Raw genomic sequence first — 27,331 nt, forward strand, 5'->3', positions numbered from 1 at the left:
GAATCACATTAAAAAAAAAAAAAAAAAGGGAAAGAAAAAAAAAAGACAGTTTGGCCAGAAATGAAAGACATATAAAATGTAGGGAAGGAGAATTCTTTCCTCCATTCAGCATACCCTGAAAACCTGATTGTCATCCAGTTAGTGGCTGAGGGAAGGTCTGATTAATCTATCACAAGCAAAAGGGCCTGGCTCCAGTCACTAATCGGGGAGGTGTGAAAAGTGTGTGTAGATACCTTGAGGTTTCTTCAGCTTCTGTGTTTGCATGATCAGGTGTTCCCACAGAGTCAGTTCCAGGACAACTGTCTTTTCTCAGTTATTAGAGCTAATTGTAAATACAACTCTACAAGTCAAGGACTTTGGATCCTGCTTGCTGAATATGAGCTTGCCCTGCAGTAAAAGCATAGGCTCTTCTGAATCCCTGCCTCTTTCCTTTCTAAAATTAGGCATTGGTATAAGGGCAGCCAGCCCCATATGTTATGCAGTTGAGTGCTTTTAAACAGGACCCCTGAGCCAGTTTGAATAGCCTGGGTGATAAGTGTCTCCACAGCAGGCTATAAGAGAAAAAGGAAAATTTTTCCCTTGAGCAGTGCATTGACTGCAAAGACAGTCAAAAAAGGCTACTGCAACACAAGGCCTACAGCAGCAGTCTGGGGGCTCAACACAGAGATGGCAGATCCAGACAGCCTGTCTTCATCTGCTTCTCACCCTCCACCCCCATCCATGGGGATGGGAGCCCTGGCAGCACAGACTCAGCAGGATCCAGCAATGTCTGCCTCACCTCTCTAGGGGCAAATTTTTGGACTTGGCTGCCTGAGGTACCTGCCTAGGGTGGCAAGACTTGTTATTGCAGCATTCTCCAGGAGGGTTTGATTTAGTTCTCTATGCATTGTCATCAAGCATTGCTTGACACACCCTAAGGCATCCACATACGGCTGTCAGATGCGATGCCGCACCTACCGCAGACCTGTGTCTTTCTGAAGTGGCAGCTGAGGCTGGGCGGGAATGTTTTAGGGCATCTCAGATGACACTAAGTGCCTTTGCAACGCTCAGTGCCTCTAGAAGTGAGCCCTAAGCATCTATCTGGCTTTGTTTCTATGAGAAAAGCACTAAGAGAAGATAGCAAAGCACAGTCTGAATATATAGGAGATATAATTTGGTGGCTTGAAAGCCATCACCCAACGTTGATGGCTGTTGGGACATAGAATTCAGAGCATCTGGAGAACTGCTGCTCTGTTAGATGGTGTGATATTGGCATGCTGAATATATTTTAAAATAACTGTCTAATCATTATGCATCTGCAACTTCCAATTTTACTCTCCTGTGGCTACAGAGATGGTTAATAAATGCATATGGAATGCAGTGGACACTTGTGGAAATCTTCCAGTTTAGATAGCATTGGTCTTATGGACCTACACCTCAGCATGTTTTCAAACCTCTTCTGGGAGGACAAAATCCTCTGAACCCTGCAGGCCTTCTATTCATACCAGGTATTGTTATACCAAAGTCTCGCTACTGCCATTGGGATAGGCAGGAAAGGACACCATTATCACCAGTCACCATTATCACTATGAGTAAATAGCTTACTTTCTGATATTTGAGATGGGTTGCCTTTATTCTTCTGTTATTGTTTCTTTGTTTTGTAAAATCATACCATTTTCTTTCCAGACTAGGACGATCATATAACTCTTAAATAAGGCCCAGTTGGATCTTCTCCCACTCTCTCTGAAATATATGTATTGAAATACATGAAGTACCGAGACTGTTCTGTATAGACTTATATTCAGATATGCATACATATATATGTGCATTTTTATACTCTCATATAAATACATATACATACATCTACCTATCCATATTTTTATATTTGTATATAAATACAAACATACAAATATACAAGAAATCTACCTTGCAGTACATACAGCTTTGGCAGATAGTTGTATCATCTCATCATCCTTATTATTTCATAATCATAGATTTACTATTCTCAATAGATGTACCATTCAGAATTTAAAAAAAAAAAGTTAAAATTGAAAAATTATTTTACAAAGTATGAAGCAAAAAAGATGGTATATGTTTAGTCAGTGCCACATTGCAGACTGCAGAATGAATTAATATGTGAGGCAAGTGGTTTCCATTTTAAGCATATCTGACCACAGGATTCTGTGATTCTATTCTGTGATTCTGTGATTCTGTGATTCTATTCTGTGATTCTGTGATTGCCTGCATATAAATTAAAATTGAATGGATATTTCCTCAGATTTTTCTGGCAACAATGTTTGGCCATAGGTTTTAAAAAAATAAAACAAACTAGATGTAACAAATAGGTGTGTGGTTTTCACTTGTAATGAAAATGCTGTAAATAGCTGAATCAGAAGCATTCAATACTGAGGGAGAAATCTCAGGACCTACTGCTTCAAAACCACAGACTTCTAGCATGTAAACTAAAGAAAAATCTCCATGAACATGTAGTAGCATTTATAAAAGCAGAAACATACTTCAAGGTGTGTAATTATATGAGACATTTTATCTTCTTGGGTGGCTGGCTTTTGAGCTGAATTTTTTTAGCATTTTATGAGGTATAGGCATAATTGGCCTAACTACAATGTTTTTCAATCTACAGCCCTGTAAAAAAGGATGCTAGTCTAATTCCTTAATTAGGCCCACACTGTGGACCAAAACTACATGGCCATGCTAGGGCATGAGGAGCAGTGATGTCTCTGCCAGTTCCCTTATCTCTCCATCTCTAACCTGTAGGTATGGGAGGAGTGCTCTATACACTTCTCTTCATCCTAGAGTGTGACAATAAAGGTGGTCTAGCAATAAGGAAACACTGCTCCATTCCCCCCACAGTCAGGAAAACAATCTGCTGTTGGCAAAGGTGTGTATCTGGATGGTGTTTTCCATTGGGGAAGAATAGTGCAATGCTTGGAATCAGCCTGGGGGTGTAGTTTGATTCATCGCCTTCACAGGATCTGAGAAGTCAGTTAGACCCGGATACTTAGAGGAATTTGGAAACCTTGTTTATATTCAAATTGATAAGAATTAGTTTCTTAATGTTCAGAATTATCTTCCTAAAGAACAATATGAACATTCAGATCTTGAGGGTATAGATTCAGTCTAATTATGCCTTAATTGACCACTCTGTCCATAATGAAGAAAAAAATTTCCTACTCCTTCAGTTTGCTGTGAAAATAGATACACTAAACAATACTTTGAGATGTTCCAGGTACACTGGCAGTATGAAACAATACAGAGTATGTTACCTCTAAAGATAGATGAGGCTGGGTTTTGAGGCACAAACTGTCCTTTTGGTTCATTAGCAGTCCATGGAAATCCATAGGAATACTTTTGTTCTACTAATAAGACAAAAGACATTATGGTATAGTTTAATCAGTAGACTACTAAATGTTTTCTTTACTGAACTCTGAACAATGAAGTCATCATTGCTCCTGGCTGTTAAATACGGTGTCTCTTTTTCAAAATATCAGTGATCACAATGCACTAGGGCTCCTGGGCCTGTTGACAATTTTACACTAACTTTGCATTATTTCCTAGCCTTTATCTCAAATTGGCATCATTTTATTGCATTGATAACTAGAAGTAGCAAATCAGAAATTAGAAAGAAGGAAAACTGACACTGATTGATGTCCAAGTCTTTCTCCTGATTCGCTGATTAAACTCATCAATCTATATGCAGAAGAGATGTCCAATGCAAATGGAACCAACCAGCCTTAACGAAGTTGTGTTGTCAGCATACTAACGGGAAAATAGGATCCTCATGGCAGATAGGGAAAACAAAGCTAAACCAGAGACTGTCTGCTACAAACAACATTTATTTAAGAGATGGCAAATCACTATTTAAAACACGTCCTAAACATGACAGTAAATCTTGTTGGCTATACAAGATTAGATTGTGGTATATAGATTGTGCAGGAAAAAAAATCAGGCTAGTTTGTGGGGCCCCTGGGCTGTGGGAAAACAGTGCTCTTTCTCAACTCAGTAGTCCCCCAGCTTGTTTGGAGAATGAACATTAGTGTCACTATCTAAAGCATCCCAGTCCCCAGACACACTGTAGTTTTCTGAGACTGTCCCTTTCTCTTCCTCTTCTACTTACACAGAGGTGCTACAGTCTGTTTCTTTTAAATGAGAGATCATCAAATTGGAGCTGCCTCCTAATTTTTTATTAAATGAAACATTTTTATAGGGATTCACTGTATTTCATTATTTCTGTATAAATCAAAATAATTTAGAGTAAAAAGTAACTGAAGAAAGTGGCTGCAAAGCAGAGGTGTTAATCTGGAAAAAAAAATATAAGAGTTTTGCAAACTCTTTGATAAATGGTGCAAACACATGAGTGCATGGAATATACAGAGTTTTGCATCTAGGGGTGTCTGAGTTGAAAGAAGATCAAAACAAGTAAATATGCAAGAATTTTATAAAACCCTACTGAAAACCTTTGGTCAAGGTCAGGTCAGCCAGTTCCAAAGAGAATAGGTAAATAACTTCCTCACAATTATTTGATTAGAGATGGTTGGAAAAAGATTTTTTTCTTGAGGAATGGTTTTTCTTGCTTTAATAGAAGAGAGAAATATTTGCCAGAAATACATTAACTTTTAACATTTTTATTTTATGTAGTTTCTGTTGCTAGTACAGTCATATTTTGTGTAATTTCTTGCTAACGATGTGACTTCTGAAGCTTCTTGAGCCAATTTTTCTTGTGGTCAATGAATTGTCAAGAATGAGATGAAGAACTTAGACTGGTGATGGAGTCTAGAAAAAAAGGGAAAGGAAAATAAAATGTGTTTAGGCTACTTCAGCACTTTCTTATTTAGAGTAGCTATTTACAAAGTCATTGTGTTAGATAAATCAGTATTTCCAAAGCCTTTGCTCAGAAGCTATGTGCTACGGGAAAGGTTCTGTAATATAATTACAGCCACAGGAACCTAAAAATCAAGTATGAGGTCACGACTGGTACACTTTAGGTTGAGTGTGGCAGTGAAGGATAACCCTTCCTCTGGGTGCTCTTCACTCTCTACTCTCTGTGGTTGCCAGTGGGCAGTGATTTCAGCTGGAGACATGGATACAAAACTCAGTACTCAACAATGTCCTCTTCCTTGATGTTTTCAAATGTTTCATTTCACATAAAGATATATTGTCTGCATTATTTCCCCTCTTAACGTACATTAACTATGTTCCTACAACTCATCAGATGTTTATTTCAATGAATGTAAAGGAAAAAAAAGTGCTATAAATCAGTCCTTCTTTTCACCTCTAGGCTCCTGACTCCAAATAATTTCTTAAAATAACTGTGAAGACACAAAATATTTTAAGGGATCTTCTCTGTCCTGCTTGGCATAAAATTAGCACCCCATATCACATTTATCCTTAAATAAATTCCCAAAGACGAAAAATTAAAAAAATATATGGAAATTAATAGATCCCCCTCTGACCAGACTAAGATGCAATAGGCTTAACTGAGGCAAAGAATAGTCCATAAAAATGTTATGAAATGCCTTCTAACAGAAAGCTCAGGGAAGTATTCAAAAAAGACAGTGTGGGATCTCCATCATTAGAGGCCTTTAAGAGCAGGATTAGACAAGCAACTGTCAGGGATAACATAGGTAGAGCTGGTTTTGCCTTAGGGCAGAGGGATGGACTAACTGACCTCTTGAGGTCATTTTCAGCCTTGTGATTCTGTGAATGAAAACATACATCCCCTCCTAACTGCAATAGAATCTGTCATCACTCAACACCATTTCCTTTCAGTGCAATGCATTCAACCTTAACTTTGTCCTTTGTTTTGCTCTATTAAGGAGGTATGCTTTCAGATGTACTGTCATGATCTAATGCAATATTAAGTGCTTTGTTAAGAATGAGGAAAAGATGCAAAATTTTGAAGTTCATTAAGAAATTACAAATTTCTATACATTTTTATGGCATGGTGGGCATGGGGGAGAAAAAACCTACAATGTTTTTTCTCCATATAAAAAATATTTTATTTTATAAAAAATAAAAATAAGATAATAGGTCACCTTGGTTATATTTACTTCCTTTGTAAATATGATAACTACTCTTAGATTTTGCAAGGTATCTTTATAGTATCGTATGTGTGTACATACATGCATATGTATTTACATATATGTATTTGTATCTGTATCACTTTATATTGCAAATAGGAAATGCGAGTAGGAAGTGGAATTTGTAACCTAGCATTGTGTCATTTTGATATTGGCTTTTTTTTTTTTCATGTTAGAGGATAGTAGGAAGATCAGTAGAATTAACTTACATCCTTAATATGTAAAGTCTCACAAGAAAAAATAATCACTTTTCCAGGTTCTTGCTGATTCTCCAGTCAAGACATAGGGCTGTTCCAAGATGAGCTTTCTCTTACACCGTTATATCTTCTTCATAAACTTGTTCTAATAAATACTTGGTAAATTATGATCTGAATTATACCACTAAAAATTTCTAGCAAGCTTTTCCCAGGCACACAGGTATTTATGAAGCTAGTATAATTTTCTATATACAATGTAGAAAACTGAAAAGCAATTAAAAATACCATCTAAGATTACTTATCAGGCAATAATCTTTCCATTATGCTCCAATTTAATATTGGAGTAACTATATGATTTTCCCATACTGATCTTTTACTTCCTTCTCTTATGAGTTTTAATGATAATTTTTCTTAGAGAATCTCCTCATCTACTTTGTCATATTCTCCATGACTTTCTGTCACTACTCCCTATGTTTTCTCTCTTAGTGTACAAATATGTCTTTGTTTTCCTTACCTTAGAAATTTAAGATCTTCTTGTTTTCCACTAATGCCCTAGGTGTTAATTTAGGTTTTTTATTCTTTTCTTCTCATCTCAAATTTTTAAAGAAATAGAGCATGTGTCTGGAATTCTCCTGTACTCATCACTACGTCTGACTTCACTGGAAAATCTTCTTCTCAGCAAAGATGTTAAGAGTTCTTAGTCAAAGATCAGATTTAAAAATCATGTTTGTCTCATCAGCATAATCAATTGCACACTTAAAATCTTGTCTTCCTCCTCCTTTCTTAACTCTTTTTCTTACCTGTTTTCCTGTTTCCTCTAATCCTCCCTTTCATCTCTTCTCTGCTCTATTATTTCAGGTATTTTCATCTTATTATGGTGGTATCCTTATCTTTCTCTTCGATATTCTTCTTTTCCTCTAAACCACAGGTCTTGGTCACTTCATTCATTTCGACTGATGTAACTATCATCTTGGGTTTCTTTTTCTTCATAGACCTAAAAGAAAGAAATTCTTTATTACTTCTTCTTTTTGATCAAATTCATGACCATCTTGCATGTCACTAGGGCTTGTAACCTGGCTCAACTCTGACAGTTTCTTAGTCCTTGCATCCAAATACTGTCTGCATAATTTATGAGACACAACCTGTTTTAGCCATCCACAGTTAAAGGTACTGTCAGCTTTCACAATATCATATCCCAATTTCTACAAGTGGGATTCTACAATTTGTTAAAATGTGCATTTTTTTAGCCCAGAACTTAAACCATGATACCCTTACCTGCAAACTTGTTCCTACTTATTTAGTATCCCTCATTTGCTTTTAGTGACATTTACCAATGTTTAGGAAGGATATTTCATATTAATCATGTGAAACTGAAACAACTTGAGAAAACAGCATGAAGCTGAGTCATGGGAGGCTTAGGGTAGATATCAGGAAAAGGTTTTTCACACAAAGGGTGGCTGAGCACTGGAACAGACCCCCCAAGGAAGTGGTCACAGCACCAAGCCTGACAGAGTTTGGACAAGGCTTTCAGCCATATTGTGGGACTCTTGGGGTGTCCTGCACAGGGTCAGGAGTTGGAGTAAATGATCTTGATGGGTCCCTTCCAATCCAGTTTGTTCTATGATTCTATGACTGAAGCATAGCACATTGACTTCTCATGTTTCTTTGTTTTCTTGTATTCCCGTTTCTTACAGAACCAATATCCTTATCTTCATCTTGTAAGTCTGTACAACATTTTACTCTTGTTTGTACAGTGCCTATATTATACAGTGCCTGTAAAATAGCGGCTTGTGTTCATGATAAAAATCTCAAAGCTCCATAGAGTTAATTCCCTGAAATTTTACAAGAGCTATCCAGCTTTAAGAATAATCAGAATTAGTCCTGCTGCATCTGTTTATATTTGCATGGTTCTGGTCTGTCACTGTTCATGGAGGAGAGAATGGACAAGCTTTCAATTGCTCAATTGTACCTTTACTCTTAAGGCATGGGTAGGAAGAATATCACTAACCCATAATTTCCTAGAGTGAATCAGAAGAGGATAGTAAGCTACAGAATATTAAAACATTTGTGAAAGAGAAATTTTTCTTTCTTGGAGTGTGAAGCTCATCATTATAGAAGGATTTTGAAGTATTCATCTTCAATATAAAAACACTCAATAACCTTGAAAAGAAAAATATGCCCCCAACCTTTTACTCTTTTGGAGGGACTGAGAAGACTAATAAGTGATGACAAACTACTGAAAGCTGTTTGCCATACTTATAAATTCCTACTTTGGCTTATCCCTCAAACATTTCATCAAAAAGTAGAATATTATAAGACTGTGACATCCATTATCTGTGGCTAAGCCTAGTTACAGCATTTTTACTGTCTGTTTAAGCCCACTAAAATAGGAATGGACAGTGCCTGGTAAGTATCTGCCTTCTCTGCCCAAGGGCAAGCAGCATAATTCATCAGGCTTGGTGGTCAGATGGTTTGTCTGCCTGAGATGCCCTGGGACTGACCTAACCCCTCTCCTTGTGAAGTGGCCATGGAAGCCAAGGACTCAGTTTCAGCCATGGCTGAGCCATTGAATAGCTGCTTTTCACAACCAGAAGGCCTGCTTCTGGGACCACACTGTCACAATGCAACAGGGCTGTGGTGCAAATACTCTTCTGTTTATTTGGTAGGAGGAGCTACATCAATGAAATGATATGTTTAAAGCCCATGTCATTTTCCACTCTATACCTGTGCCCATAACCCCTATGCAGTTGTGAATGATATTTGTACAGGTTCCTCAACTACTAAATTTGTGCCTTTGCTAAAGACCCAATACTTGTCTAGTTCATGATCTCTGAAGGCTGAGTATGCTTAGGAAGGAATCCAAGTATTTACATCACTGCTATCTTTTTTCTTTTAAATGGATAAAAACTGCTGACATGTCTTTTCATCTCATCTGGAGAGAAATGAATTCCATTTCTAAAAACTATACCTTAATTAGAAGATTGGTCACCAGTTGGTCACCAAAATGAGTAGTAAACCATGGAACAGATGAGATATTACCCCTCTGCTCACTGATGCATGAAAAAAGATAATACCTTTTCTCCTTCTTTTTCCTAAACTGTTCTGTTCCTGACTTACGCATGACTTTTCAGCTTCTCTCAATTAACTGCACAAATTGTGGATAGTCTGAAATACCACCCTGTTTCACACTTGCATCTATCCTTTGAGCAAAATTTTACTCCACGTTTTCTCTCCACTTTAGTTCTTTAGATTTTTCTCTTATTAACATTGATAAGCGTTTTTCAGAAAATAACTTGTTTCTGACATTGTTTCAATAGTCAGAACTAGATAAATACAAATGAAATCTATCAAAAAACATATATTAGAATTTATTTTTCTTCTAATAGTCAATTTTTCCTTTCAGTTAGAACCCCACAAAAATTATAAAGGGACCTGTAATAAAAAACTTCAAACTTATAAATCAGCTTTTAGAGTTACTTTATTGTATAAAAATTTTAGCTGGTCAAAACTTGAAGCCTAACATTGACGTGTGTTACAGATGTGTGAACAGTGATTCTGAGTTCTGAACTTTTGACGATGACTTATTTTTTTCCTCTGAATTTTCCCTCTCTGTGTAATAAAGATGTCAATTCCTATTATTAATTCTGCTTTAAGTATGAGAAGAACCATATAACATTTCTACAGGATTTTTGAAGATGAAATCTCTGTATCAGGGTAACACATATAATGTATAATATTTACAAGGAGAAGACATTTAAATATTTGAAACTTATATCTAAACTGCTGTAAATCAGGTGTTGCAATTACTAAGTTTTGTGAAAACAATCTAAAGGAGAAAAATGCTTTGTATGAATTCATTCAGAGGTGTGAAAGATAGACGGTTTTGCTAGTGGTACGTATGTAAATGCTTCTTCTTTCTTGTAAATGATTTATTTTTCCAGAAGCTTCTGAACAAAGACAAATTCTCAAAACAAGTGCATTAAAAAAGTGAGACTCTGCTAATAATGTCTAAAGAAATAAAAAATCTACTTCAGAGAAATTCAGTACGCAGTCTGCATATTCTAATGATAGCAGTGTGAAATACAGATAGCACACAAGCGATGTAGCAAGGCCACACAGCACCTTGCAATTTAGAATTTGTCAACATTTTGCAGTTTCCCTTGTGAGTCACCACTTGGTTGATGTTTCCCATTTATTGTTTACATAGGCTTAAGCTTTGGAACATCCATGCAAAACAGCACATTCGAGTTTTAAATCAGTCACACATAATGAGAAATTTCAAATCATTCCAAGCAGTTAATTTAATATTTTATAAGGAAAATGCAACTTGAGTTGTGCAGTTAAATTTGCAAGAAGATCAGGAAGGACAGCAAAAGCAGGCACCCATACATTGCAGGTGATAAAATAGAGATAAACTGAAAAAACGTGAGATTGCATATCTGAAGCCTGCAACAGATGTGCTCATACTTAAAGTGTAGGTTTCATTCATTAAATATATGTATGACATAAATATGCTAATCCTGTGCCTCTGTCAGTCTGCAAAGAGGATAAGAAGGGTAGAAAACATAATTAAAAAGTGTGTAGGTGTTTCTGTTAAAAGAAATTTGCCAGTAGTGTGAAATCTGAATTTCTAGCTTGCCTTATTTTAATTTTGTGCTGCCTGGACCCTAAGTATCAAAAGAAGGGATTTCCCTCACTTCCTCAAGCCAGTCAGAGTCCCATATTATGGTGAAAACTGAGACTTTCAAAGTAGAAGCCAAGACGCCACTGGAGAAGAAATAGAAAGAATGTCAAGAAATTCCATTCCTAGCTCTTTACCCCACATAATCTGATTTCTTTTCCTTTTCTGTGTGCGAAGCTGTGGAATTTCCAGTGACACATGAAACATGGCTCCACAATCAGTTGCTAAAGAGCAGTAACTTCCCTACTTACACTGTCAAGCATTAATCAAGAAATTGGAGCAGCCTGGGTTTTGGGTTCTTTTTTTTTTTTGACCGTTGCTAAATATATCCAGAATGCTCTAAAAAAATCTGGAAAAGAAAATTAAAATCTTAAGTAAGTCTGTCCACAGTGATTTCAGGATTTGATTGTGGATTTCATCCTGATGGTGTTGATTTTAGGGACTACTACATCAAAGCATGAATGGTTTAGCTGCAAGCTCATGTTTACTACTTCACACAACACACTTGTTTCCCCGAAAGCCAATTCTGATTCAAATCAATTTAATTAAGTAACAAAGCTGGTTGTCATGGTAACAACACTACTAATTTGTCATGGCAAATACTCTGTGAGATTGACCAGTTGCTAAGCAACAGCCAATGGGTTTGAAGACAGAAGATGACAAATTCTATCTGGTGCAGATGTTGTGATCTAGTCTTGAATTAGGCCTCTGTTCAGAGTGGATTCCCAAGAGAGCATCACCTGGATAGCTTAATAGCAACAGAGGGAGCAGCATGCCACAACAAATTATATTGTTTTGTACTTTTAAAAATGTGTTTGAGGAAAAAGCTAGTAAAATAAGGTAATTTGATGCTCCCTGTCATCTTTTTTATTTTCCTGTTACAGAATATATGGAGATGATTCAATCTTACTGTACTTGGCTTTGCATATGCATATTTATATCTCTGAAACAGGCTTTTATTCATCTTTGTACAAATGATACATAAAATTTAGGCATGCAAGCACAAAACAAGTGGATTATGGCTAAATCACCTCAACAAAATCTGTTTGGAGTAATGTGCATAATTCACTCACAACAATGGAGAGCAATTTATTTTTAGTTTATTATTCTTTCTCTCCAGATAGTCTCCAACTTCACAGTTTAAACTTGATTTACTTTTATTCATGAGAAAAAAATAATTATTCCTCTCATAGAAAGTACTACAAATATTTCAGGCTGTTGGTATCTTCCTATATGTGCCTGCTTTTGATCTGAACAGAAATCAGAATAAGTGTAAAGTAACATCATTTTGTCAATCCATGACTTACATTTATCCTACTAGCTAATTTCTCCCAAATCCTTGTTTAACTGCCTTTGAATTTAAAAGCCCACTTGAATTTGTAAATAATTTAAATATTGTGTTCAGTTCTATATTTATGCCTAAATCTAAAACCTACTTCTTAAACTTAGTGCTTTGTCTGCAAAATGAACCAAACTGGCAACTGATAAGGCAAAATAGAGAAATTTGTGAGAGTAAGACTAGAAGCATTAAGAGAAAAGTTGATTGATTTACAGTTCATTGGAAAATATTGCTACCAGAAGTGCTTTGTGAAATGGGATTGATTTTTCTAGGATTTCACTTGCAAATATAAAAAAAATTTCTGACAGTTTTAAAATGCCTGGGTTTTAGGTTATTTTAGAAATTTCATTTCTTCATGGAAGCTGACTTTTCAATTAGAAATAATTTGCCAAATTATAATCATAACAGAATGACAAGTGCTCTAATAGAACAAAGACTCAAGCATTGAAATCAAAACAAATCCTTCTAATTTTCTGAAGCAAGATATCTGAATGACCCAAACTTCCCCTCCTTTGCTCTACCATCATTTTCTTTTCTGTGAAATAACTCTTGCTGGCAGACAAATTTTAAAATTCCTGAAAAACCCTTATATGGCAGATATTCCAGCCTCCACGCATTTCTAATATGGAGAGTACAATAGTTTCTTAGTAGATTCATTACAACTAATAGATTGTTGACAGTAAGATCCAGATAAGAACCTTATATTATGCTCTATGATATTTACTTGAATATATACCGCAATAACTTTTCAGTTCAAATAAAATGTTATCTATAACCAAAACAAAGGTTTGTTTTATCAGTTTCACTGCAAATGCAGTAATTGCAATAAAATTTAAATAAACCATGATCTTTCATTGCGTTAGAAGAGGGTTAAAATTAATCAAATGAACAATCCAAACAAATTTTGATTTTACAAAACTAAAATCAGCCTTTTAAAACTAAGTTTGTAAAGTTACTATATAAATAGAGGGAGAATCATGCTCATCAAGTTTGATTAAAAGGGCATTCTTCTGCAGAAAATTAGCTTAAGTACCTCCTACAGTATTAACAGAAAATATAAAAGCAGTATCCACATGCAACTTAGATGTCGTCCTTTCATTATTTCAAACCGCTTGTTAGGCTTACTTTTTTTTATATTATGTTGTTTGGGGTCTCTGGGGCAAGGCTTTGGCAGTAGGGGTTCTGCAGGGCATGGCCTCTGTGGTCAGAGCTGGGGGAGGAAAGGTGGTGTTCTAATGTTTGTCTTTTGTTTCTCACTAACAAAATCTATCTTAGTTAGGAAAAAAAGGAAAAGTAAATTAATTGTCCTCAGGTTGAATATGTTTTGCCAGTGACAGTAACTGGTAAGAAATCTCACTGTCTCAATCAACACATGAAGTTTCTTATCCTATTTTCTCCCCCGGTCCTTCTAAACAGAGGGAAGGAAGGAGAGAGTCGCTGGTGGAAGCCTGGCTGTTTGCCAGGTCTAACCCACCAGGTAAAGGCAATCCAGACAGTGGAAAAAAAATCACATGTAGTGAGTGCACTGGCAAATTGAGCCAAGATTTCATGCTCAACAGCAGTACCTTCCAGTTTTCAGAGTCTGAAAATTATTTTAAGCTTGAAAAAGTAGTAGAAAACATGCTTTTTTCTCCCCTTTGAAAGCTGCAGATAAAATCCTAATATTGTACCAGGAGAAAAAAATAAACAACTAAAGTTCTTTGAAATACAACTGGGAAGTGACAACATTACATACCAGAATACTCAGAAGACCTTGCAAACATTTGCCTTTGGCCCTGAAACTGGCATTTAGGTACTCTAATAGTACCTTTTGTGTGCTTTCAGTGCCTAATTTGGGCATCTCAGTTTACACAATCTTTTTGTTTATTAAACTCACAGTTACATATTTTTAATTTTACCTTGATGAAGCTGACAATTCCGAGATAATTTAAACTCAGCAGTGGAGGGAGCAGCATGACCCTATCTTTTGCACCAGGCCTGCTGGTAAGACAGAACATACCTTTTCAAAGCTTTTCAGTTTTTAAAACACCAAAAACTGGAGGAGCCATGAGATCCTTAAATAAATTATTCCATTGGTTAATCATCAACTTACTCTTTCTGGCCATAGAACTGAGGACTGATTATTTGCTCTCTTAACTTCCTGATCATATCCTTTTCTATATCATATGACTCCTGGTAATTTCTAACTCCTTATGATGCTCCTTTTCAAAATTAGTTTCTCCTTCAGAAGGGAATTGTGACTTGCAGTCACTGCTAGGTATGTAATATTGCAGTTTGAAAAGTCAAAATAAATCTTATTGCAGCAAGTCCAGATCATTGTAATATCTAGGCTGTTTGTCAGAGTTGTCTTTCTCATTATTTACCATACATGTTTTTTTTATGTGTATAAATCTTAACAAGATTGATTGTGTGTCATTTTGCACAGTGCTGCTCAGGTCATGACTTGAATCACAACAGAAAGATGGAATCCAATAGGAAAAACCAAATGGATTATTTTTTCATTAGAATTCTTTTTCAAAAACTATCAGTTAGAAAACTTTTAGTGAATTCTCTACCTGTAGTATTTTTAAATCCTAAAGAAATCAAATACTCTTCAGAAATCTTTGCCAGTGAAATCATAAACTCAATCAAAAAAGAGCAAGTTTACTTGATAATTTTTTCATTACACTGTGTTGATTGACAGTGTGCCATTATTTTAATTCTTCATTGATTTAATCTCCTGTCACCTTGACTTAGTTGCCCTATATCCATTTAATGAGACGACAGTTTGCTGATTTGTCCTTCTTAAGCAGTGGCACAAGAACAATTTTTTTTCTGGAATCCCAGAGTTTTTTCAGTCTTCCAAGATTAATTCATCAGTCTGCTATTCCCTTGAACTTAACATGTGTGAAGTAGTTCATCATAGTTAAATTAAACTTTTTTTTTCTATTACGCTGTTCCTTTCCTCTCATTGCTACTGTAAGAAAACCTGTTTTGTTGTTGTTGTTGTTGTAAACATCATCCTTCTTTCTAAGAACAGATGCAAAGTATACACTGGAGAATTCTTCCTTTCCTACAGTGTTACTGACATTTATATTGCCCCAATTTGGTAAACTTGGCCCAGAACCTGCCCCCAGGACAGACTATGGAGTAGAGAGAAGTGGAAAGTCTGGGGGAAGGAATTAAGAAGACTGCAGCCACTCCATCACTTCTCTCAGGACAAGGCACATACTGAGGGTTATACATTGGACCAAGGCTTCTTGTAATCTCTTCCTTTCTTTCACACATGTGGCAACTGTCCCTACACCAGTCCATCAAAAAGAAACAATTTTGCATCTATGCAATAGTAACAGTAAGGCTAAATAATCTTTTTTTCTGTTTACTGATGACTTCCCTGAACTCAAGAACCACCAAATGTCTGAAACTGTTCAGAAAACTCTACTTTTTTTTCTTAAGTGATATGACACTTAACAGCATTTGCTTCAAAAGGTTAAAATCTGTTCCTATAACTAATCTTATCTTCTCTAAAGCCCCTTTTCTCTAGCAAATGGCTGGTCTGGCCTCTGGCTGACTTTCTGTCTTCATAAATTTCTCTAAAATTCACTATCCTCCCACCTTTTGTTTCAGCGAGGGTCCCTGGGAAGACTCCTACGAATCCATCATTGAGAATGGCAAGCAGGGAGAGCAGACATTTCCACCAGAAGAAAACAGTTCTTCCACATTCTCTTAAAGTATATTCTCCTCCCAAGACAAGCACAGAACTCCCATCAACACTAATGCACACACAGAGGTGAATATTCCCATTTGTGAGAGACCGTAATTGAATCACCATTAGCTGCAGCTTCTGGCGTTGTTCAGAATGAGTCAAGTCCTATTGCTTCTTGTTGCTAGAACACAATAAACAAGAGTTAAACTCTTTAAAGGCAGCTTTGTTCTTCTGTCAGACACCTGCTGAACATTTGTATAAAATATAACAACTGCAAAGAGGTATTAGAATCTGGCAAAGACAGCGGCCCAAATTAACCTTAACTATAGAGTGTCTATCAATTTCTCAGTCTCAACTACTTCAAAATCTCTTTTTCAGGTGGCTATAGAACAGTTATGTTACTAATCCAAATTTATCTCTAAGATGAGTGAATGTACATTTTCCTAGTGTTTAAGCAGAAAAAGCTGTAAGGAAGCAGAATTTCCACTTCACTTCTAACTTTTTCATGGATAGCAGTGTTTCAAGAATACTCCACAGAGTAAGTGGTTGTTGCTTGGTTTGTTTTTTTTCCTCTCCAGAAAATAGAACCTTCCTAAGAAAACTTTACAGGTGTACACACACACACAAGAAAAAGAACCTAAAGAAAAAAAAAGTACTTTTATGAAAGCTATCCATCAAGTGTCAAGGATAATAATCAATTTTTTGTCACAATGAACTGATAAAAGCTTTCAGTAATAATGTCATGGGGAAAAAAATTTGTGTTGGAACTCGTAACGCTCAGCCCTGATATCAAACGAATTCATAAAAGCTCAATACCACTGTAACCCTCGGAGGCATGACAAAACACAATTTCTCATCCACAGGATATGGAATAATTCCTTCTTTTTATTTTTTTTTTTCACAGAGGGAGAAGCAAAAGGAAAAAATCTGAATTTCAAAAAAAATATTACACAATCCTGCTTATGCAGGTGAACATTACCGATCATTTTGGTCGCCGATATCACAAACCGTTATGGTGATTTCTCTCACATCATGCAAATGGCTGCATAATGTCTACTCCTCTTGGAATGTAAAATCAAATCAGCATTCTAATGATACAAGCCTGTGATGAGCTTGGAAATAAATATGCAGAAGCGCATAAAAAAAAAATCAAGGCAATCAAGGAGAGCCAGCGTCCTAGCTTGGACTATAAATCTTTGTCTGTTTCAATCGTAAAGCTGGCCGAATCAGTGTAAAATTCGAGCAGGGATGTCATCAATTTCTGTTAACCTCTCTATTCTTCTTTGTGTTGGCGGTGCAGTGATGGATTGGTTTTGTCACTTGTGCTCAGTTCACAGTATGTTAACATGGAAGGGTGCAGTCAGGTTATGAAGAAGGGTTATTACTGTCCCAGCTCTGACCTGGACTTACTATCTTTTCTAGTATCACAAAGCCTTACTATCTTTGGGAGTGAGAAGTAGCATCCTTGGAGCTGCCTAATGCTAAACAGAGCAGCCACATTTTTTTCCTCCACTTGCTTTGCTATAGTTCTTTCCAGATGCTTTGCTCTAGCTTATAGGCCTACTCTTTTCTACCATTTCTTAATTAATAAACTAATGTAGGACATGCTTATTAATCCAGCTAACAGTGCAGGAAGAAAAGTAATGAATTACTGGATTACATTAAGAGGAATCTATGATTTGCAAACAAAAAAATATTCATAATTTTATGATCTCTAAATAACAAAGCACTGGTAATAAAACACAGGCAATAATATAAACTTACTAGCATGTAGCGAATGCAAAAACGTTTCGAGGAGTGGACTAAAAATTTTTCTTTCATGTTATCTTGATCATGTGTTCGGTAAGGGTGTTTAAATTGTGCTACCTAATTTCAGCAGTGAATTTAATGAGTTAGGATGTTCTTCAGATCTTGTTTTCTGCTTCTCTGCTGTGTCAATGCACTCACTGCAATCTCTGCTGCACAGCAGTCAGACACCTGGCCCTACTTCAAAACTCACAAGCTCAACTTTAAGCAATCTCAGGCTCTATTAATGTCAATGGAACTGCTCGGGTGCTTAAGTTAAGCATGTTCCTAAATGCTTTGTTGGAAGATTGTAATAAATTCTAATTCAGAGCCCAATGAAATCTTTAGGAGTCTTTATATTGACTTCAGTGGGCATTGTATCAGGCTAATAGAGCTCAACACCTTGCAGAACCGAGCCTTTAAATAGTTGGTTCATTTCACCACATAAGTGGTTGTTTCAGTGGTGGGTGAAGTGATCCCTATGTGTAGCATTTAATATAGTGTGTTTCAGCTTGTTAAGTTAGTAAAGTGCTTTGGGATCACTTGAGATGAAAGGTACAATACAAATGCAAGTTATTATTACACTGCCAGAAATATCCTTTTTTTTTGTGAGTGAAAAATCACATTAAAATATGTGCTTTAAAACAAAGGAAATAGAACATTATAAAAATTCCATATCTATTTTCTTCTCTAAGGAAAAGCCAAGTGGAACAAAAGAACTCCTGCAATAGGTAGTCTGGGTCCTGCAGAAAAGCTGAACAATTGACAGTCAATGGCATTTTGTAAGTGATGTTTTTGCTCTTGACAAATTGGACCCAGGATATAGGAGCAAATCTGGTCACAAATGTCTGCCACTTCTCAGAGCTGTGTTGGCTGCTCAAAAGCAATTAAGTGAAGTGGGTGCTCAAGTCCCATTGAATGTCCCAATTAACAATTAGCAAGACTTGTGCTCTTAAGGGTTTTTGGACATCTTACACAATAGAGCAATGGCAAAGTCACATGAAGGAGACTTTCTATATCCTTTCTATAGGAGCTATTTTTAAAGTTGCATAAAAAATTCTGAATTAAATATAGTAGAGAACCAAGAAAGAAGCAATTGTTTTGTCATAGCTTATTTTACTATACATCATTGAATTCAGGAATGTAAAAGGAGCCTAGCCAGACATCAGGCTCAGCAATCTATTCAAATCCAAACTGATACAAGTTTCCCAAGCAATTTTTCCATTAAAAATGTATTCCTATGTTCTGGCATTCTTAAGACGTCTTGGGGTACCAAACCACTGCATATTAACAAAAAAACCAGAGGTAAGTTTGGCATGATAAAGTTTCTCTATGTGGTTGGTCTAGCTTTTTTTCTCCCAAGTTTGTTTATTTTTCTCATCATGAATTTAAACAAAACGACATGTTCAGTGACACCTACAGAGGCTCCAAAAAAAGGAGTCAAGAAAGAATCCCAAAGAAGTCATACTGACCTTACTGATAAATTCCACCTTGGAAACCACTTCAAGCACCATTGAACTGAGACGGACTGTACACTTGCTGTCCCTGTCCCATGAAAGAGAATTTTCTCTCCAGAAGGGAATGTTTCTGCACATCTACCAGCTCACATGTACCCTCACCCACTGAATGCCCCCCTTGACACATCTTAAGAGAGCAAATGCAATCTGCCACAAAAAAGACCTTGTAATAGTCTCCAGAGACATGAATTCCATTAAATTAATTATTGTATTGCAAATATTTTTAGCAGGATGCCCATTTACTGCTATATTTGCCTTAAAGGTTCATGTTCTCGATTACATAATGATATACAAATTAAATGCAATTTCAAATTTAAACCTGTACAAGTGTCAGTTACCAATTTCCCCTGTTAGTCCCATGAGGCTGCCCAGAGCACAGTTGCAAACTGTGCTATTGTGCAGACATTGCATTACTCACTCCAAGAAACACTTATTGAAGGCATTATGGCTAATGAGTCTTTTATTGTTGGTATTGTAGAGTCCAGTGAATTCAGACATGAGACTGGACCTGATACAATAGATACTGTGCAGAAATAAAGATCTACCAGGGGTGGATGGCTCTGACAAATTTTAAGGAGAGATAAAACAATTTTTGTCATCTAAATTGATCTGCAAGTCAAAGAATTCTAGGCTGCTGTGACAGGGTTCTTCTGTGTTTAGGAACCCTCCTTCTGCAGAAGGAACTAGCCTAGGTTTTCCTGAATTCCATGAGACTTTGATTATTGTAACTAGCACTTTGTGTAATCAATATAGATCAACCTCAATCAAGTAGAAATATGTTCTATGCATGTTGCTAACAAGAAAATATAATTTCATCTATTTGTGAAAAGAGAATGCAAATTAATTAGGAGCATGTTCAAAATAATTTAAAGACCATGAGAATCTTTCTGAATAATTTTTCTGTATTTTTCTAAGGCTTTATTCATTTCTAATAGAGTTTGCAAGGAAGCATTTGGGTGAAAACCTTGACATGTTGACAAGGGGTTTTGCAAGACCTAAACCAACAGAAGTTTGTTATTTTCTAAGGTCCAATCCTGAGAAATCTGCAGAGGGTCTGGATGTTTGTCTCAATAATTTATGAGCTTATCAGTGGACTATGTAACTTTGAGTTTCAGACCCACATTTAGCTTAAAAAAGTCATTTCAAATGAGGGCTAATTAGCAAATTATCACTTTGCAATCTTTCTCAACAGTTATTTAAATCAACACTCCCCAAAAGGAGAAACAAAATGCAGTCACCAGTAACCACAGACACAAAAATTGACATGTAAATTCAAACACAGATACACAGGATGTTTAATGAGAGGGAAAAAAAGTTTCTTCTAATAATAGAGTAACTTTAAAATATAGCATAATGCATGTTGAATACATGTCCCTCACCCTTCAGTTTCCCTTTTCAGTTTAAAATCATTTTGACCTTGAACTTATTCTGTAATCAAGGTGTTTGATAAGTCAAATCTTTCAGAGGTGTAGGGAAAAGGCACTTTTTAGAATGTTAGACTGGCAAAACACAGGGCGCAGTTATTGCTTTAGAGAAATGTCATAGATGTCCTCTAACCTTTTGTTTTTAGGAGCATATTTCTTGGATGATTTTTTTCAAGGACTCGGGTCAGGAAGAATCTACCCCAAGGGTAGTTGGAGGGAAGAAAAAATAACAAGGCATGGTGGCACCTGGGGACCACAACATTGTTCACATCCTCTGTAATCATCAGTGCACTGCTCAGCTGCTTTGGTAATTTACATAATACCATCCTGACACGTTCACTTCAGTTATCCATCACCACTGGGATGGGGTTGCTGTTTTCTTGCTTTATTTTCTTTCTCCCTATCTGTCTCTCTTTGTGCCTTTCTTTCTCTCATTGTGTCTTATGTTTATCTGGCCAAGCAAAAAAGATTGATTTCACATTGTTTCTGCCCTCCTTGTCCAAGAAATATGATTTTGGCAAATGATGAGGCAGCGAGCACAGCTAATAAGCAAAAATGCACATATAGAGATTTTATTCTCTACATTTTAATGAATAGCATCTTTAGGGGAACTGACGAGGAGGAGGAGAAAAACAATAATTTAATGGATGCTGAGATGGGAGGAGAGAGTCAGTTTAATAAGGCTAAATTCTAAGGATATGATGGACTTTATTCATATTTAATCATGGCAAAATCTGCAACACAGGACTGGACACTGAGCTTGAAATAAAAGCTTAAAGCTTTGCTTCTTGAGTTACATTTTCTCAACAATTAACAAAGGAAAGGTAATATTTCATTTTTTTAAATGCAATTTTTATTGTCACGTGACAGATGAATTAGCTGTCTGAAAACATGAGTAATTTTTGCTGTCCTACCTACTGAGATCTAACTACAGGCTTGTTCTCCCCAGCATTACACCTCTATACCCCTTTGACTTTAACGGTGTTGTTCCTGATGTACATCACTGTAACTGGTATTGACAGTTATGCCCTTGTGTGCATCCTTGTCTATCACCTTTGTGGATGACAAGGGTGCTGAAGTCACCTCCCCACAGTAAAAGAAAATTCTACAACCCAGGGAAGGACCACTGAAATGGGGATGTGGACAACCTATTTATTGTTACTTTTTCTAGCCTGTTGGGGTGAATTCATACTCTCAATCACCCATTCCTGGCAGTGATAACCCAAAGTAACTTGGCTACTTGGACTTCCCACTACATGAAGATAAAAGACAACTTTTCAGGCAACATGGTACTATCAGCACCTGAAAGAGTTTAATTCACTTAGAATTTCTAAATCTCTTCCATTAAAAACAAAAAAAAGTGTCTATCTGTACAAAGGCATGAATATCCCTGTTTTTAAACAGTGTTTCCATTATTAATATAGATAATTCTCAGTTAGTACCTCAAGTTAGGTGGGAAGACCCTGAACATCAGACTTTTCTATATGGAAACTTTGGATTCAATCCCTGTTATATACATTCCCCTGCTGAAATACTGGGACAAGTAAGACAGCTGCATATATATTGAAGGAGAGATGGGGACATAGAGAGAAGGCTAACAACCTCAGGCAGATCTCCATAGTTTGCGTTCATACGCCCTACATTATTTAAGCAAGTGTATTAATTTGGTAATAGCACTCTGGAGGAGTTGATCCTCTGTAAGGTCAGGGTCTTCTGCAGCTAAAGACTTTGCATAAACTTATGGCTTGTCTTCATCAAATCCGTGGTATGAATGGATTTCTAAAATCCAATATGCAAAGTAAAAGAAAAATATTTTTAATGAGCCAGTCCTTCTACCTCTAAAAACTTCACATACAAAAATAAAAAAACCATTTATTATAGACTGAAACCATATTCATTACAGACTACAGTTGCATTTCATTCCAGAATCTCTCCTAAAGGTTCCTTTTACTCTTTGATTCTCCTTTTATAAATGCTTTTTTTTTTTTCTGATAAAATATACAGGATTTATTGAAGATTCCTCAGAGTTGTTTCAATTAAATCCTGTCTCCTTATATATCAATTTTGTATGATAGAAACAAATTCAAGGTACTGTCCTGCAAACACTGATACAATGAGATAACTCAAGAGAGCACTCGAATGTTCTCAAGTATAGGCTTCACTGGAAAAATTTAGCCTTGGCAAAATCAATTTATTTTATGTGTATTAACACTGTTTTATGCTAGGGATGATTTTTTTGTTTTGTTCTGAGGGGGTTTACTTGAGTGGAAGAAGGACTTCATTTTGACACCAAAAAAATGTCATCCAAACCACCTTGTTTAGAAAAGCTGGTCTTTGTCTGTTCAGAGCAAATACATAGAACATTCAAGTACCTCAGTAGGTTGAGAAAATGGAAGAATATAGGAAGATTCTTCTGGGGTCTCACAGAAAGACTGGAGAGTACTGATCTTATTAACCTCTAAGGACCTTGAAACAAGATTTTACAGCAACTAGCCCAAACACTTTGAGATAACTGCAGAGACCATGATTCTTTAACCTCTGCAATATTAATATTCTGTTGTTATCTGATGAGCTCTGGCATTTCTTTAACACAGTAGACAAAGAAGGCATAATGAGATATGAGTACTGATCTTAGATTTGGTATTCTGATCTGTTCATGATAATGATAAAGTTAGAGTTGTAGGTGAACCTTTAGCGAACTCAGATACTTCTTTTTATTCTTGTTACAACTTACTCTTTCTTGCATGTCAGTCAGGCACCTCATTCACAAAACTAAAAATATTTCAGTCTGTTAAAGTGATAATTTTTAAACTAGACCTGTTTTACAGGTTTTATAATGGAAAAAAGTAGGTATGAAACAGGAGAATACCATGCTCTTATTTTGGCTTTCCTGACACCGGGCTGGAGATGTTTGTTTCCAGTACAGTTCACGTTAACGTGGCTGTCATTGTTGCTCCTGGAATAGCTTATGAGGGGCTCAGTTCAGGCAGCAATTTATGTTGTTGCTGAGAGTACAGCCAGAACAGTTAAAGGAGACCTCCTGAGCTCTGGGGCCCTAAATCTTCAGCCACTTGACAATGGTGAGCAGCATCAACTCTGTTTCCATTTGCCACAAGAAATAAAAAACACAGTCTTTTTTTAATTTCCTTCTTTTTAAAGATGGGAGAAAGACATGTTGGCAACTGATACCAATGTGACCTCTCCGTGACTGACAGAAGGTTCATCATTGTGTGCTATACCTGTCACCTCAGTAATGTATGTAGGCTCAGCTGCCTGGTGATTTCAAAGTGAATTCCCATCCCTGACCTATAAGTTGTAACCTTTGGGTGGATTGCATGAAAAGCAGCTTCACTGGTGAGCTATGCAGATGTTGACAAGATGTGGAAAATGAATACGAAAGAAGATTAGAATTTTCCAACCTCTATATTTGACAATATGACCATATGACAATGACTGACCATTCAGCAAAAAGCTACACAAATATGATAAAGGAGGTAAAGAAGTCCTTTGTTCAGATGATGGTATGCAAGGAACACATTTCTAGGGGGAGCCTTTTCTGGGTCTGGCTACCAAGGTTTCAGATGCCTTCAGTGTCTTACATATTATACAATAGTTAAAATTATATGAAAATGCTTGTATTTCCTAGATGATTTCACATACGCAATAAAGTACTTTACTAGCTCTTTTAACTTTCATGGTCTAATTGTGTATAGAATATATTATTTTTTAATAAATTTACAAAACCCAGGAAAATCCACGTGGAATTTTTATCCATAGAGTTCTCACCAAATAACTAATACTGTCCTTTTGTCAGCTGAAAATTGGAATGGTTTCTATGTATTTCCACTTGATTAAAGTACACAGACAGTGAATTCCCAAAGAAAACCAGAAATCACATGAGCATTCGGTATTGTTCATTCTGTGTTCACAAGGCTAAAGGTAGAAGCCAATGAGCTGCAGATTTACTGAGACTTCATGCCCATATATTAAAAATAAGCAACAAACAAAACAATCCCAGCTCAATTCTAGCAGTTTGAAGTTATGAAGTTACTTTATTTGGTCTGGATTTTATGATACAAATTGAATTAAGGAGAAGACACATACGGTCCATTTTTGTCTTTTAGGGAGGAATCTTTCTAACTTTCTACTGTGATAAAGAAAACTGGTAGATTCTGACAAAGTGAGGAGGAGGAAAAGACTTTTATTGAAATAAGAACAAAATGATAGTGTCAGACACTGAATCCAAGAGATAAAATATTACATCTAATAAACGTTACATATGGGATTAGACATGAGCCCCTAGAATTACAGAAAAATAGAAGTTATAGAAAAACAATAATATTAGTTTTGAAAAATAATAACTAAAGTTCCTATCATGTTTAAGAAAAAAAAATGTTTACATTCTTGTTAAAGCACTTAAACAGGATGAAATAACTTGCTCTCCTGGAGTGCCAAGGGTTTTATTTTAGGTCTAGGTCTACAAGCCTTACTCCTGCCTGCTGCCTCATTCATCTAAGCACAATTACTTCTGCGAGTGACTGGATCACTTGGTGAGATTGTGATCTTAACTGATCATATATAGTCTTCAAAGGCAAAACCAGGTAACCATCCCGCTCTTCTGGATAGTCAACATTTCTGTGTTTGAAAATATCTTCCTCACAGTCCATTCAGAGGCAGGTACCCAATGTACTGCCTGGGACCAGAAACATACTGGAGATAGACACATATTTCATTACAATTTGATGTGGCCAGCGTTGCTTAATTAAGTACATAGTCAAGCATTCATGTCTACTCCTCCCACCTGCATCTCTCCATATCACTTTGCAATTTTCTTATCCCTGCCAACATGGGGTGAAACAGCAGCACATAAACATCCACCCCCTCTTTCATCAGCCCAGCATTGTGATGGGTGTTTGTGTAATCGCTGTAAAAATTTTGTAAGTGTGTATGGAGGACTCCTTGAAATGTTACTTGAAAAGAAACTTCCTGGAGGTCAACAGAGTCCTTCCACTACTGATTGAAAGATCACTTGTCCTATTTTTTTACCAGATTACTTCTATATTTCCAGTAGATCTTTAGAGTTGAATGATGAACTTCTGGATGCTGGAGTCAGGTGTCTGGTTTTTAGCTGCACTCTGACTTTCTGATGACCTTAGGGAAGACATAGTCTTCCCAGAGAGGAGAGAAAAACTAAACCCACATAAAACCCCACAAACAAACAAAAAAACCCCAAACAAACAAATCAACCGAACAAAAAACACCCCCATGTTGTCTGAGCAGTCATTCAGATGTTTGAGCTTGCTATTCCTGTGCTCACCTGCCCATCCATCCTACACTGCAGGGCTATAATCCTGTATGGGAAGGACTTGGGGAAACTTGCCGGATCAGCACTAGGAAGGTGTCACAGGACAGCATGACAGCATATGTGGAGGTTGCCTCAGGCCGAGAAAGCCAAGCCAACCTTGTTCCCAGCTGCCCATGCTGCAGGTAGGGATGTAGCTGGGGAAAGGCAAGCTCAAGCTATCTTTCCTACTGTTATCAGCGCTCCCACAAAGCCAATGGGAACCTAAACATGGGCTTGTGTGCAAAATCTTTGGATGCAAGGTGAACTTGGAATCCAACAATGCTCTGTGCCTGTGCTTAGACTATAACAAAAATTTAATCTCCACCCCTCAGAGCTCTATGTAGCGGTGATAACAATCCTTTATTTCTCCCACTCTTTGCCTGTAATTATCTATTTAGCATTCAAAACTTTTGTCTCTTCCCACGTTTTCTGGAGCCTAGCACAATTTGAAACTGATCATAGGCAGGATCTCTGGACACTACTCTAATGCAAATAATGCTAATGATAGGAGCAATGCCCCAAGGGTGTTGCAAAGCTATCCTAATATCCAAACCTGATTGTAATTTTATTTAGATTTTATATTACTGACTAAGAGCATTTATCTTCTTGCCATGTGCGGACATGTAGTTAGCGCACATTGCTTATGGGTTTCCAAGATAATGTAATGCAAACAAATCATATATCGTCTGAGAATGAGTCAGGCCCACATTTCAACTTGATTTGATTTACCGTCACCTGTGTTGCAACAACTATTAGTCTGTTGAAATAATGAAAGAAAGAGAATAAGGGCTTTTAAGGCCAGTGTGGGAAAGTACCTGTTATATAAGCATCTTTGAAATGCAGAGGGGATAAAAAAATAGTTAGAAGTCTTAGAGAACTGGAAATTAAAAAAGCAATGCCTCTTCTGGAAAAGGACGATACTTGCATTCATGGATGCCAGGGTGGATTCATTTGATAAAACTTGTCTGACTTTGGTCTTGTACATACGCAAGACAGACTCAGATGTATGGAAACAAGTGAAATCCCTCATACCTCATACCAAGTTCAGAGTGGTCTTTCCTGATGCACAATAAAAAACTATAGTAAAACTTCCAAATCCTTACCTGTACCGGCGTTTCTGAGCAGTTATCAACGAGGACTAAATTGAAAAGAATTATCCAAGTCCTTGTGACCAGCCCAGTGACCAGCCCTCCTATCTTTCTGGAGTGGTCAGGCTTTGATCCAGGCTGTAATACAAAGGAAGTTGAATAACTTTCTGTACAATGGTACTTTGTGAGCTCAG

At 36.7% G+C, this 27,331-nt stretch overlaps 1 long non-coding RNA gene across 1 annotated transcript; it reads right to left on the reverse strand.

The window, feature by feature from the left end:
* Nucleotides 1–4,606: 4,606 nt before the first annotated feature.
* On the reverse strand, nucleotides 4,607–27,304 carry LOC109144348. The gene is made up of 3 exons (XR_005601893.1): nucleotides 27,153–27,304; nucleotides 7,075–7,268; nucleotides 4,607–4,770 (listed from the first exon to the last, which is right to left on the reverse strand). It is a non-coding gene; the product is annotated as an uncharacterized LOC109144348 (long non-coding RNA).
* Nucleotides 27,305–27,331: the final 27 nt, after the last annotated feature.

The sequence above is a fragment of the Corvus cornix genome, chromosome 5 (genome assembly GCF_000738735.6).
Source record: "Corvus cornix cornix isolate S_Up_H32 chromosome 5, ASM73873v5, whole genome shotgun sequence".
Classification (NCBI taxonomy): Eukaryota; Metazoa; Chordata; class Aves; order Passeriformes; family Corvidae; genus Corvus; species Corvus cornix.